The sequence below is a fragment of the Dasypus novemcinctus genome, chromosome 8 (genome assembly GCF_030445035.2).
Source record: "Dasypus novemcinctus isolate mDasNov1 chromosome 8, mDasNov1.1.hap2, whole genome shotgun sequence".
NCBI lineage: Eukaryota > Metazoa > Chordata > Mammalia > Cingulata > Dasypodidae > Dasypus > Dasypus novemcinctus.
Window position 1 is genome coordinate 81224703 of NC_080680.1, and position 10195 is coordinate 81234897.

Sequence of the window (10195 nt, forward strand, 5' to 3'; positions counted from 1 at the left end):
CAAAAAAAAAACCTTTAATATTTCAAGGCAAAATAATACTTTTTTTTACATCTAAAAAGTCACTCTCTAGACCATATGCAAGATTATTAAAAAACCTCAGTAAATTTAACAACTAAAATCGTTCAAAGTATGTTCTCTGAACACAATGGAATGAAATTAGAAATCAATAACAGGGAAGTGGATTTGGCTCAACTAGATAGAGCATCCGCCTACCACATGGGAGGTCCAGAGTTCAAACCCAGGGCCTCCTGACCCATGTGGTGAGCCAGCCCACACGCAGTGCTGATGCTCACAAGGAGTGCCCTGCCACACAGGGGTGTCGCCCATTAGAGGAGTCCCACGTGCAAGGAGTGCACCCGTAAAGGAGAGCTGGCCCATGCGCAGTTTGAACCTGCTGCTGACAACAACAGAAACAGACAAAGAAGAACACACAGCAAATGGACACAGAGAGCAGACAACTGGAGGAGGGAGGGGAGAGAAATAAATAAATCTTTAAAAAAAAGTTAAGGCACAAAGTTGTATAAAGAGTTCTGATTATGGAAAGGAAAAATGCATAAAGAACTTAAAGGAAATAATTAGGATGTTAGCAGTTGTTTCTAATTGGTAGATACGTGGCTGATTTTTTTTCCTGCTTATTTACACTTTTTTGTATTTTGCACATTTTGAGAATCAGTAAATAGTAAAATTTTTAAAAATAAAAGTGAATACACTTTGGGAATGCTTATAATAATCTTTTTCTTCTAGGATGAAGTAGTTGGATTTGGTCACTGGTTGGAATTAGAGTAATACATTTAGTAGTAACTATGAAGAAGCAGAAAATCCAGCTTTTAACCATTCAAAGCTCTGGTCTGTTTAAGGCTACAGAACGACAGCAGTTACAACAAGCCTTGGACTTCTGGGCAAGCCTAATTTTAAAAATTATTCCTTTTTATTGAAAACTACACTGAACACTAAATGTCCATCTTTACAATCAACAAATGCAGTAACGGTAACTCACACTAAAACAAAAAATACCTTTCATAGCCATTGATTGTTTTTCTATTTGGGACAGTTTTAAAGTTGGTTTTTTTGTTTTTTTGTTTTTGGTCACAAAAACAAGGATATACCTATACAATCTTTTTAAACAAAAAGGCGATGATTCTCAAAAGACTATGAATATAACATATAACCAGTTGAAACAAATCTAATAGGAATTCTCAAAATCAGTCACAACTAATAACACATCTAAAGCGTTCTTGTATAAAATATCACATGAAGAAAAGATGACTCTCAATGTCTGAAAAAAAGTAGGTTTACCCAAAGGCAATCTGACAAGTTACCATAAAAAGTGTTTCCTGAGACATCAGGAAATGCAACATTGTTCTTCCTGAACCCTTTTAAGTTCAACATTTTCCACTCAAGTATTCTAGTAGAGGATCTGAAACTGAGAAAATGTATTTGAGTACTTACAGCTTATGAAACGTAACACTTTTTTTTTTCCATCCTCAGAGAGTACTTCTGAACTTCAGCCAACACGCCCGCTCAGTACACAGTTCAGATGTGAGGAAAGCACTTCTCTATACAGAAGCCATACTGTCTTCCATCTATTACTTGCCATGGTCTAACACCAGCAAAGAGTTTTCTCTCCCATTTTGTAGTAATTTAATCTTTCTCAAAGTTTTCCCTAAAGAGGTAACCAGCCCCAATGGACCAAAGGGGCTAGAGGCATAGGATGGGGGTTTCCTCTATTATATTTTTTATTTCCACGCTTGGAACTCTTTTTTTTTGTAAGTATCTTTTTTAATTTCTCTCCCCCCTTCCTCCCCCCGCCCACCCCAGTTGTCTGTTCTCTTTGTCTATTTGCTGCATGTTCTGTTTTTTTTTTTTTGATCTGCTTCTATTGTTGTCAGCACCCCAGGAATCTGTGTTTCCTTTTGTTGCATCATCTTGTGTACCATTCCTGGACAGGCTGCACTTTCTTTCGCGCTGGGCAGCACTCCTTACGGGGCACACTCCTTGTGCGTGGGGCTCCCCTACTCAGCGGACACCCCTGCGTGGCAGGGCACTCCTTGCATGCATCAGCACTGCTGCCACGCAGGGCACTCCTTGCACGCATCAGCACTGTGCATGGGCCAGCTCCACACGGGTCAAGGAGGCCCAGGGTTTGAACTGCAGACCTCCCATGTGGTAGACAGATGCCCTAACCACTGGGCCAAGTCTGCTTCCCTGTTTGGAACTCTTAATGCAACATTCTAGAGTAAGGTACTCAGAGCCTGCTGTGCCCAAGGGACTTATATAAGAAATAGATCTATTTATTCATTGTGATTTGATGCACAGATGAAAAACTTAACACACAATAACAAGCTGACCATTAATGAATCACATCCTAGTCTTTCAGCATGTGGAAGCTGACTACTTCGGTTTTCCCACGCCTCGGCTTCTAGCTCTTTTGTAGTTTTAAAACACTGCAACATCAATGATGTTCTATGTCCAGAATCAGTTAAAAAGACCATTCAGATTCCTTTTCTCTTAGTTCATCACCTTTTCACTGTCTCTTGGTTCCAGGTTTATCTGAATGATTACCTTTCGTCCTTCTCTGCTGTTGCTCGTTGGGGAGCTCTCGATTGTTCCCGTGTTTTGTGGGCTGGTTGAGAGAAGGAGCTTGGGAAGGGTGTGCCACGTGGGAAGGTCGTGGGCCACTGGGATGCCTCAGGTCACTGAGATGCCTCGGGGAATGATCCCTCCCAGGGCCACAGGAAGGCCTCCCGGAGCCATGCCCGCGATGCCTGGTGGGTGTCTGTCTGTATGGGGCACCATTGAGCTTCGGGTGAATTGCTTGCTGAGCTTTTACTGACCAGGGAGCTGGTATAACAAAAAAAATTCCTCGTTCACACAATTTTCTTAAGCTTTCTGAGACGAGACCTGTGATTGCTCGGCAGATCTCAGTAGCAGCTGCCTCCCTCATCTCCAGTGATGCTCGCTCTCTATACCAAGCCTTGCACAGAGTACAGATTGGATTAGGTTCATGTTTCAGTGGGCCCTGAGCAGAGCTAAAAGGCTCCGAGTTGTGCACATCACAGGCCGCCCCTCAGATCCTTCCTTTCTTGAAGGCTTGGGCTAAGGCTTTCTCAGCCACCAGTCCACCACGGGTCCCATTCACTAGGAATGCCCGTTGCCTCATCTGCTTGACAGTAAAGTCGTTGATGAGGTGGTGGTTATGTTCCTTGAGAGTACAGTGCAGAGACGCAGTCACTTCGATATAGCAAGTCCTGCAGCATGTAGATCCTTTACACTCCCAGGGACTCCTCTATACCACCCTGCAAGTAGGGGTCATAAAACAGGATGTTGAATCCCAAGGCGTTGGCTGGAACAGCAACCACTTCAGGTGAGCCTAATTTTTGGTTGTGTTACATGGTCCACCCCGAGGGGTGGCCTTTTTTTTCCTAAGAGTAAGAGCAAAGAGAACCTAGGAGAAGTGAAGGCTTCTCTTTAAACCCATAGCTTTTTTTACTTCTAGGCACTGCTATGATAACAGTATGGACAGATTAGTTAGATTTATAAATATGATACTTCAAATATTTTTGTCATTTCAAAAATCATTTGCAATGCCAGCTTCTTCTAAAAGAGGTAATGCCATTCTTAAAGGTTAAATCCTGGAGAATTTTCTTTTACAGGGTTTAGACCAAGGATTTGGGAATCAGATGGTCTATTTATGAGCAGAGGGGCCAGGCAGTGCACCTATCCAACATCGGTCTCTCAGTCTCTCACACAGGATGTCAAGCACACACAAGACAAGTCAAGGGCAAGGCCAAGGCCTGCCTGAAGGTAAAAGCAGTTTATGTCTTCACCAGTTGAATCAGACAGTTTAATATTTACATAGGCAACGAAAGGAAGAAAATTTCATCACCCCAAAAGAAATACCATACTCCCCTCCTCCTAGCCCCTGGCGATCATTAATCTCCTTTCTGTCTTCATGGATTTGCATATTCGAGGCATTTCCTCTAAAAAAGACAGTACAATATGTGATGTTTTGTGACCAACTTCTTTCATTCAGCATAATGTTTTCCATGCTCTTCCATGTTGTAGCAGGTATCAGCACTTCATGGCTGAATGGTCCATTGTATGTTCACACTTCATTTTGTTTATCCATTCATCAGTTGATGGACATTTGGATTGGTTCCACTTTTTTGGCTATTATGAATAATGCTGACACGAACATCCATGTACAAATTTTTTGTGTGGACATGTTTTCAGTTTTCTTGGGATTGAATTTTTAAGGGTGGGCTTGCTGAGTCAAATGATAACAACTCTCTGTTTAACTTTTTGGGGAACTACCAAACTGTTTTCCAAACTGGCTACAACATGTAACATTCCCACCAGCAGTATATGAGGGTTCCAATTTCTCCACCTCCTTACCAACATATGCTTTTGTTTGTCTTTTTCCTTATAGCCTTCCTTGTGTACAGTGGTATCTCATTGTAGTTTTGATTTACATTTCCCTGAGGACGACGGATGTTGAGCATCTTTTCATGTAACTTATTGGCCATTTGTGCACCTTCTTTGGAGAAATGTTTATTCAGAAAGCAGAAACATCCTTTGCCCAGTTTAATTAGGTTATTTAGCTTTTTTATCGAACTGTAGGAATCCTTTATATACTCTGAATATGACAAATTATTTTAAAATATTTCCCTCATTCTATGGGTTGTCTTTTCAGTTTCTTGACGATGCCTTTTAAAGCACAAAGGTTTTTGATTTTATGAAACCCAATTTGTCAAAGTTTTCTTTTTTCACTTGTGCTTTTGGTGATATGTAAATGTTTAAAGCCCTGGGTGGGGAAAGTTTAGAAAAGGAAAAAAGGAGTTGATTCTGATGATTATGCTTCAGGGAAAAAAATTCCCATAATTAATTCTGGCAGCTTTAGAAAGTGCCAAGTTTAGGTACCATTATCTGGGTCTACCCTATTTTTAAAAATATTTCCATGAACAAACCATTGTAACCACCTGTTATTATAATGGCAGGCAGGAACTCCCTCAATCGCACCAGTCCTTTTACCAGCATCTCTGTCCCATCCACTCCTCCTTCCCCACATTACAATAGAAGAGGTGCCCGTTCTCCTGGCAACAACTCTGGTTCCCATCACTTCCCTCCCCCTTAGAGCTTTGCACTATCAATTATCCCATCTCCACTTACATCGTCAGTCTCTCCTGGTCCTTTCCACTAGTATTTCCATGTCTTTTCTATTTTAATTTTTTTCCCCGGAGGTACCAGAGATTGAACCCATGACCTCATACTTGGGAAGCAGACACTCAACCACTGAGCCAAATCTGCTCCCCTCTTCTATTTTAAAACTCCCTCCAGCTAATACCCTATTCTGTCTCCCTTCATAGATAAACTTCTTAGAAGAGTTACCCCACCCAACTCCCACCCTGCCCCCCAAATCCCTGGCCTTCCTTCTTTCTCGCTCTTACTTTCTCACCTCCCTTTTATTTCTCAACCTATTAAAATCTGGCTTATCCTCCCACACTTCATTGAAATTGCTCTCTGCCAAGGTGATGAATTAATTCCTTGTTACCATTGGATGATTCAGTCCTTATCTCACCTGATCACTTGATACTATTAATCATTATCTCTTTACTCACACACTGTCTTCCTTGGCTTCCATGACACCACATACTTTTTTTTTTTTTTAAGATTTATTTATTTATTTCTCTCCCCTTCTCCCCTACCCAAGTTGTCTGTTCTCTGTGTCTATTTGCTGCATCTTCTTTGTCCGCTTCTGTTGTTGTAAGCGGCGGGAATCTTCTTTGTTGCGTCATCTTGTTGTGTCAGCTCTCCATGTGGGCGGCGCCATTGCTGGGCAGGCTGCACTTTCTTTTGCGCTGGGCGGCTCTCCTTACGGGGGCGCGCTCCTTGCGCATGGGGCTCCCCTACGCAGAACACCCCTGCGTGGCAGGGCACTCCTTGCGCGCATCAGCACTGCGCATGGGCCAGCTCCACACAGGTCAAGGAGGCCCGGGGCTTGAACCGCGGACCTCCCATGTGGTAGACGGACGCCCTAACCACTGGGCCAAGTCTGGCGACACCATATACTTCTGATTTCCCCCCTTCCTCCTTCTCTATCTCCTTTGGAGTTTTCACTTCCTCTGCCTTTTCATTAAATATTGTTTTTTAGAGACATAACATAGATTGTTCTACCCCAGCTCTCTTTCCAGAGTGTCAGAACATACATCCGACCGTTGACTAGCTAGCTCCACCTGGACATCTGAAACTCTTCACCCTTAATCTAATGAGTCAAAAATTGTATGCTTTCTCTTCCTCTCCCCATCCAGCTTCTTCTCTGCTCCCTTTCCAAGTGACCATCACTCTATGCTCCTGAACACCTAAGTTACCTTACTGTTCCTTTTCTCTTTGCATTATCAAGTCCTGTCAGTTCCATCTCCTGGACACATCTCAAAATCTGCCCACTTGTCTCCAACCTAGAGCCACTACCCTAACCTAGGCCACCATCTTCTTATACCTAAATTACTGCAACAGCCTCTATGATTATCCCAGTGTCCAGGCTGCTCCCCTCCAGCATATTCTTTATTCCCTAGCCAGAGTGAGATTCCTAAAACACAAATCTGAACCTGCCACTTCCCTGCTTAAAACTGGTGTCTTCCTGTTGCCTTCAGGATGGAATTCAGACTCTAGCCAGCACACAGTCAGGTCCCTGCATTCCTCTTAGCCTCATCCCTGGTCACTTTCCTCTTACATTCCATCTTCCGGTCACACTAAACTCCTTTCCATTTCACAGTGGGCCATGCTGAGACTGATCTCTGGACCTTTGTACAAGCTGTCCCTTTGGCCTGGAATCCCTCCCCCATCCCCACAAATAAACATTTGCTCTACTAATTCCTCTTTATCCTTCAAGATCCAGCCTAAGGGTCATTAGTCTGAGAAGGCTTTGCTGATCTCCCAATTCAGATTTAGGCACCGCCTATAGAGTGCTCCACATTGAGGATTCAGAATCTCTTCACACTCTTAAAAATTGTTGAAGACCTCAAAGACATTTTGTTTAGATGGTTCTTATGTTTTTATATTCATTGTGTTAGAAAGTAAAGCTAAGGAAATTTTTAAATATTTCAAATAATTTAAATTAAAATAACAATACTGAGCCAATCACCGCTTACACAAGTGACTTATTTTATTTCATTTGTAATGAGTACTTTCCAAAACAAAATAATGAGAATAGCATCGTTTCACATTTTCTCAAATCTCTTAGGAGGAAAATGATTACGAAAAGGCAAATAACATCTTAGTATCACCATGAGTATAGTTTGGGCTTCACACAGCCTTGCAACGGCCTCAGGGACACCCCTCCCAGCGGCCCAGCTTTGAGAACCACTGCTTTCGCATGGCATAATCAACAGACTGATGCTTCTACTAGACCACAAACGCCATATGGTTTGGGGCCAAGGTTATTTTGTTCATCTTTGTATAACCAGAATCTTGCACAGTGCCAGGCACATAGTAGACACTCAATAAAGCATAAGTTAATTTGAAATGAGCCGAGGATAAGATGTTCATGAGGAAGCTAAAGAAACCTGAGAGGCAGAATGGTCTCTTTGGTGCTGAAGGTCAGTTCAGTCTTCTTAATCTTCATAATGATTTTATGTCTAGAGTAGATTGGTTGATCAATTAAATGTGATTAAACATGTCTGGGAACTATTTAAAGAGAGAAAAACTGCATCAAAGATATGAAAGAGAATTTTTTTAAAGGAAAACCGGATAAGGAGAGAACATACTCAGTGTGATAAACTGATAAATGCAAATCATATTAATTACCTTGATTATTTATGGACATGGATTTTTAAAATGTGAACTGTTTTTTAAATAATGCAGAATTTGACATTAGGCTTACCCTCATATTTTTCTACTGACTGTGGGAATGTTTATGCAAATGTTAACTACTCTTGATTGGAATATTTAACATCATTGTTCCTTACCTTTTTTTTTAATACAGATACCACTTAGCATTAGGCCAATGGCTTTAGTGAAATAATGATTTGTTAGCAACTCCATGTATCAAATTCAGCCCTGGGCCTTACTTTCATTTGGCATATGGCTTCCTCCACAGCAAAGACCAATAAATAAAACTGTGCATATCTGGGGGAAAAAACGGCTGTGCAGCTAGATTTTGGCCTAATATTCTCTGCAGCGTATCCTTGTACCCTGTGAGATGGATGAGGAGCAGGCGCTAAACAGATTGCTGGAAATGGATGGCCACAGGCCATGTTTTCAAAGAGGAGAGATGACAGGACATTACTGACGAGTCCACTTCTGGAGGGTAGGGACCTACTGGTACCCTCCGCACTTAGAAGAGTGCTGACTCGAAGTCGATGCACAATAAATGCTTGCTTACTTGAGAGCCCGTAAGTAGGGTTCAGTCCACTGGGGCTCTGGGCAGGAGAGAGATGCGGTTGTTCTGGGGCCCAGCACAAAGTTTAAGGCCTCATAGTCCTGAAAGAGAGAACAGGCCCACATCCCTGGGACAGGCTGTCTGAGACGGGAGGCGTGCAAGACAGCAGTGCCGAGCAGGCAGGAGGCGCCGGGCAGCTGTGGGGAAGCAGAGTGAGCTGAGAAGGACTTAGGCAGGAGGTCTGAGGAGACTAGAGGGTAACTGTCCTGACTAAGAGAACTGGGGACCTGGAATCAAAGCACCTAAATAGCAGAAGCAGGGAGCAGGACGAGAAGATTCTGAGTGGGAGGGCAGGTCTGTGGATTAACCGCAGCAGAGAAGGGAGGTAGACGGAGCCTCCTGCTGTTTCTCGGTCAGATAAGTTTCCTAGGGCTGCTGTAAGAAATTACCACAAACTGGGGGGCTTGAAACAACAGCAATGTGTTCTTACAGTTCTGAGGGCTAGAAGACCAAAATCCAAGTGTGAGCAGCACCGCCCTGCCCCTTGAGGCTCTAGGGGAGAAGACTTCCCTGCCTCTTCCAGCATCTGGTGGCTCCTGGCGTTCTCTGGCTTACTTGGCTTAGGGCCACATCTCTCCAGGCTCTTCTGTGTCTTCACGTCTCCTCCTCTTCCGCTATGTGTCCCTTATAAGGACACTTGACATTGGATTTAGGGCCCACCCAGATAATCCAGGATGAACTCTTCACCTCAGGATCCTTAATTACACCTGCAAAGAGCCTTTTTCCAAATGAGGTAACATGGGAAGCGGACGTGGTTCAAATGATAGAGTGTCCGCCTACCACATGGGAGGTCCAGAGTTTGAACCCAGGGCCTCCTGGCCCATGTGGTGAGCTGGCCCACGCGCAGTGCTGCCACGCGCAAGGACTACTGTGCCATGCAGGGGTGTCCCCCGCGTAGGGGAACCCCATGCGCAAGGAGTGCGCCCCGCATTGAGCTGCTCCACACGAAAAAAAGTGCAGTCCGCCCAGGAGTGGCGCTGCACATACGAAGAGCTGACACAGCAACATGACATAACAAAAAAGAGACACAGATTCCCAGTGCTGCCAGGAATGCAGGCAGACACAGGAGAACACACAGCGAATGGACAAAGAGAGCAGACAACGGGGCGGGGGTGGGGACGGGGGGTGGGGCGGGAAGAAGAGAGAAATAATTACGCAGGGGGCTGGACATCCTCAAATATGGGCATAAGTATAAAAGTATCCCCCAATGGATAAAACCCCTAAGTATGAGTTCCCAACATAAAGTGCCATGGATGGGTGCATACTCAGTCTCTAAGAGTCTCCTTTTTCCAGTGCTTTTATTTCTTTTAATTTTCTATTAACTCAGGATTAAAGCGTCAGGCAGGGTGATTTCTTGTCAGATTCCCCACATTGGCTCAGCAGACAGACTCACCATTCACTTTCCTGAGGTAGAGAACCTCCCAAGGAAACTCCCTCATCTTTCCTCCCCAGGCTGAATAGCTTTCTACACACTGACTCACTCTCTTCCCCTTAACTGGCAGGTCGTGAAGGGAGCAAGGCTTTGAAGACAGCCGGAGCTGTGTTTGAATTCTGGCTCTGCCATTTACAGTTGATTGATCTTGGACAAGTTACTTAACCTCGCTAAGGTTGATAATACTCCTGGAAAGATACTACTTTAAAGTGCCCTTACCTTTGAAGAAGATAACCTACACAAAGTGCACACACAACGAGCTTCCTTTTCTTCCCTGACCCCAGCAGAAGAGTGACACAGGCTCTCGTGGGTGACAGGCCACGGGG

The 10195-nt window shown here is 43.8% G+C and overlaps 1 pseudogene; it reads right to left on the minus strand.

The window, feature by feature from the left end:
- Positions 1-2524: 2524 nt before the first annotated feature.
- On the minus strand, positions 2525-3964 carry LOC101446653 (C-terminal-binding protein 2 pseudogene; annotated as a pseudogene).
- Positions 3965-10195: the final 6231 nt, after the last annotated feature.